Consider the following 5,120-nt stretch of genomic DNA (forward strand, 5'->3'; position numbering starts at 1 on the left):
CAAATTCTGTCTTTCCATTTGATCACCATTTAAAATTAGATTCATGGTTGCAGGTTCTGGGTCCTCTGGCCAGCCACTGAGTACCATAACATGGTTTCACAATCTACATTGGCACTGTGTTTAGATGGGACTGGAGCCAAATAATGCTATTTGCATTGTCACAGGCTAGAGGGAAAAAGAATAGAGGTGGACTTACTATGTAAACAAGTAGAGGCCAAAGGACGTCACAAAGCATTGTATGCCAAATATTTTCCTAATCACTCAAGTGGAAAACTGGTGGATACGCAGAGTTAACACACAGTCCATGGGGTACAGGCATGGAACATGCTCAAGAAAAAGTATCTGCCCACAACCCCCAGAGCGAGGTGCAGACGCCAACCAAGCAAGCCAGAGTCAGCATCTGGTTCCTGGAGGCTGGAATCCAGGGAAGGCAGAGAGGAGAGAGCCAGAAGGTGAGTGAGTATCCATATTCTTCAACAGCAGTCCAGTGCTAAGACAGGGCATGAGGACCAGCTCCACCGGAAACACCAGCCAGCATCTTAACCGGGGAGGAAGGGAGGTGTGTGCTGGGCAAGTGGGGCACGTGACAGAGTGAAACTGAAGTGGCCGTCACTTGCCCTTAGGCCAGTGGTAAAGATTGAGGTTACCCATGTATCTTATGGTAATAAACAAAATCATTACCATGGCATTGTCTTTTTTTTTTTTGAGATAGTCTTGCTCTGTCGCCCAGGTTAGCATGCAGTGGCACGATCTTGGCTCACTGCAACCTCTGCCTCCCAGATTCAAGTGATTCTCATGCTTGAGCTTCCCGAGTAGCTGGGATTACAGGCGTACACCACCACGCCCGGCTGGATTTTTGTATTTTTAGTAGAGATGGGGTTTCACCATGTTGGCCAGGCTGGTATTGAACTCCTGAACTCAGGCGATCCGCCTGCCTCGGCCTCCCAAAGTGCTGGGATTTTTTTTTTTTAACACCTCCACCCCCTCAACCCCTCTCTATCGTGCAAAGTGCAGCCAAGGTCGAGAATCCTAGATGTTAATGATGAAGCCAGAGGTGTGGCTGGGGTCACTGCGTAGGTGTATGTAGATCTCCACAATGAGGCGCAGGGGCCTTCCTTAGAAGTGCATTGGGTATTAACAGTGATTAAGCATTAATTTGCTTTCCTCATCCCTTCCCCTTCTCATAATGTGTAATTGAACGAAAGTAATGGAGAGTTTGGAGCACACTGGCCAGGCTTCCTGTCCAAGAGCCTTCAGCCTCATCCTAAGGTACACACTACTGTCCTGCACTGTGTGCTGGGAGGCTGGGTTTCTAGCCTTTGGGTAGCAGAATCTGACTGAATGTTCCAAAGGGGTCCACTCACTTTAACAAAGGACTCTTTTTTTTCTTTTTCTTTTTTTTTTTTTTTTGAGACAGGGTCTTGCTCTGTTGCCCAGAATGGAGTGCAGTAGCACAATCTCAGCTCACTATAATATCTGCCTCCCAGGTTCAGGCAATTCTCATGCCTCAGCCACCAACTAGCTGGGATTACAGGCATGTGACACCACGCCCGGCTAATTTTTGTATTTTTAGTGGAGATGGGATTTTGCCATGTTGGCCAGGCTGGTCTCGAACTCCTGGCCTCAAGTGAGCCACCTGCCTTGGCCTCCCAAAGTGCTGGGATTACAGGCTTGAGCCACTACCCCCAGCCACAAGTGACTTTAATTAAGAGATCCAAATGGTGCCACCAGGACACTTAGGCCCAGAGACTCAAATGTGAAATCCTGGAAATTCTGTCTCAACAAAGCAACCAAGTGTCTTGTTATTTAAAAAAAAAAAATCACATTGTGGCTAGGCGCAGTGGTTCAGGCCTGTAATCCCAGCACTTTAGGAGGCCAAGGTGGGGGGTATCACTTGAGGTCAGGAGTTCGAGACCAACCTGGCCAACATGGTGAAACTTTGTTTCTACCAAAAATATAAAAATTAGCTTAGTGTGGTGGCGCACGCCTGTGGTCCCAGCTATTTAGGAGGCTGAGGCCTGAGAATCACTTGAACCCGGGAGGCAGAGGTTGCAATGAGCCAAGATTGTGCCATTGCACTCCAGCCTGGGTGACAGAGTGAGACTCTGTCTCAAAATAAAATAAAATATAAAAAAAAATGTTGAGGAAAAAGTGTTCATGCAGATTCTTATACCAGAGAATCTATTCTAACTGAAAAGGGAAAAAGGGCAAGGATTCCAAGACGTGCCTGTGAGAGACATCCAGCCTACAGCAACGAGGCAGAGATTGCTCTGGACTGCGTTGACTTTTGCACCCAGAGTTATTTGGTTTGACAGGCTGCCAAATCCTGAAGTTCAAAAGACCATCACAAGTGGGGAAAGGGGCCAACATTCTTGGGGTTGGATTCCCAGAATTCTCCAAATATGAGTCTCCATAAGTAAGCCTCTCAGTCTAAGGCTCCCTCATGATGGTGGTTTGGTTTTAGAGATAGTCCATCTCCCCACCGCAAAGAATGTTAGGGGAATTCTGATGATAAAAGCATCAACCATGTCGGCCACCTACGAACTTGAACTTAGATATGTAAACTTCTCCCAGAAGCCACCAACATAGTCATGTCTGAGGTTCACAAGGATGGAGCAGCCCCCTCACACTGAAGGCAGCTGTTTTCATTAGGCCTGTCACAAAATACACAAGAGCTAGCATTTCCTCCTTTTAAAAATGTTTCGTTGCAGACCAGGCACGGTGGCTCACGCCTGTAATCCCAGCAATTTAGGAGGCCGGGAGGGTGGATCACTTGAGGTCAGGAGTTCAAGACCAGCCTGGCAAACATGGCAAAACTCCATCTCTACGAAAAATACAAAAATTAGCTGGGCATGGTGGTGCATGCCTGTAGTCCCAGCTACTTGGGAGGCTGAGGCATGAGAATCACTTGAACCTGGGAGGTGGAGGTTGCAGTGAGCTGAGATCACACCACTGCACTCCAGCCTGGGCGACAGAGCAAGACGCTGTCTAAAAAAAAAAAAAAAAAAAAAAAAATCAGGCTACTTAATAGTAACTTACATATGCTGTGAAGCTTGATTCCATCTTCGAAACTTTCCACCTCTTGCCTCATATTCAAACTGTCACCATCTCCTGTTAGATTTTTACCGCCAAACTACCTCTGAGAAACCAACTACTCCTCTTCTCCATTGCTACCACCCCAGCCAGGTCACCTTCATGTCACACCTCTGTTACCAAAAGAACCTCCTAACTGCTGTCCCTACACCAATCCTGTCCTCTCCTCCCTCCCCATAAAAGCTGTTCACCACGCTACAATCAGGAAGATGGTTTCAGCACACCTGATCCGTCCCCACTCTCTTCTTGCTGAAAATCTTTGCTCTTAGGCTAAAACTCAAAATGCTCAGGTTGGCCCCTGCCTGCCTGTACAACCCCCCCTGACCTTTCCTCCCCATCTGTCTGTCTCTGCCTGCAGCCACAGCCACCCCCCAGCTCCCTGACTTCTCCCTGTCACCTATCCGATAATCACAGTTCAAATGGCACTTCCATAGGGAAGTTTCCCTTGAGGACCCCCAATCTGGGGCAGGTCTGTTTTAAATTTTCATTAACTGTCTTTAAGAGCAACTAATCTTCATTTATAATTACACATACTTGAATGTGAAGATGTGATAACAGAAAATTCATTTTCTCTACTGGCCTCTAGGCTCTCTGAGCCTTACCCAGAGCCTGGCGCATAAACAGGTTCTTGCAGAAGGTTTTTTTTTTTTTTTTTTTTGAGACGAGTCTCACTCTGTCGCCCTGGCTGGAGTGCAGTGGCACGATCTCGGCTCACTGCAAGCTCTGCCTCCCAGGTTCACTCCATTCTCCTGCCTCAGCCTCCCGAGTAGCTGGGACCACAGGTGCCTGCCACCACACTCGGATAATTTTTTGTATTTTTAGTAAAGACCAGGTTTCACTGTGTTAGCCAGGATGGTCTCGATCTCCTGACCTCATGATCCACCCGCTTCGGCCTCCCAAAGTGCTGGGATTACAGGTGTGAGCCACTGCGCCCGGCTGAGAATCAGTTTTTTTAAAAAAGGTCACCACGAAGGAGGTATTCCCCAAATTTTGAGACAAGGTTACTCATAAAACTCAGTACATAATGGATGAGATTATTTCTGCACAGAATCCAGAAAGGAAAGTCCTAACAAGTTATCAAAAAGACAGGAGAAGCGCAGAGCAGGGCAGACTTTGGAACCTGGGATGTGTGGCCAAAAGTCAGAGAGGTAGGGAGAAAAGGGCAGGGAGCTGTGAGGTCCTGGATAACACTGGGTCAAATGCTGTCACTGGGGACTGGTCTGTAACACGATTTGTCAGAGAGGTTAATGGACGGGCACAATTAATGGGAACCCAGGATGGGACAGGTCCCATCAAGCAACCATAAAAGATGACTTGTAACTATCAGAGATGGAGAGTTGGGAGTAAGTAGAGCAGTACCTGACAATCAGCACTGGAGTCCATCTGACAAAAAGTCTATAGTGTCTACAAGAAGGGAAGCCTGAGTGTCAGAAGTTTCCTCTCCTTGTTGATTGGATGGCAGACTGGGGCCCAGCTGCTTTGCAGCCCGCTGATGACCTGTTCATGGAGGTTGCACACACCCCTGTACTCTGGTTTCAGGTTCCTCAGCAGCCTCTGCCCATAGGCTGGCTTAACTATGATCCTGCTATGGGAAGAGAAAAAAACTGACCAAAGGAGATAGGCTGAATAATGGCCCCCTCCAGATGTCCATGTCTTCATCCCTGGAACCTGTGAATACATTACTTTATGTGGAAAAAGGGACTTTGTGGCTGTGATTAAACTAAGAATGTTGAAATGAGGAGATTCTCCAGGATCGTCTGGATGTGCCAAATCTAACAAGAAGGAGTCCAGGTCGTCAGAGTCATAGAGGCTGGAAGCTGCTATGCTGCTGGCTTTGAAGGCGGGTGAAGGGGCCAAAGAATGAAGGTGGTCTCTAGAATCTGGAAAGTGCAATTAAACTGATTATCCCCTAGAGCTTTCAGAAGGAAGGCAGCCCTGCCCACACCTTCATTTAAAACCAGTAGAACTGATTTCAGACTTCTGACTGCCAGAATTGTAAGGTAATAAATGTGTATTGTTTGAAGCTA

At 47.3% G+C, this 5,120-nt stretch overlaps 1 long non-coding RNA gene across 1 annotated transcript; it reads left to right on the forward strand.

Annotated features, from left to right (window-relative positions):
- The first annotated feature begins 297 nt into the window (after window positions 1–297).
- Window positions 298–5,120, forward strand: LOC140710473 (uncharacterized). Its single transcript, XR_012091502.1, has 2 exons — window positions 298–452; window positions 4,633–5,120. It is a non-coding gene; the product is annotated as an uncharacterized lncRNA (long non-coding RNA).

This window comes from Chlorocebus sabaeus, chromosome 26, assembly GCF_047675955.1.
Source record: "Chlorocebus sabaeus isolate Y175 chromosome 26, mChlSab1.0.hap1, whole genome shotgun sequence".
Classification (NCBI taxonomy): domain Eukaryota; kingdom Metazoa; phylum Chordata; class Mammalia; order Primates; family Cercopithecidae; genus Chlorocebus; species Chlorocebus sabaeus.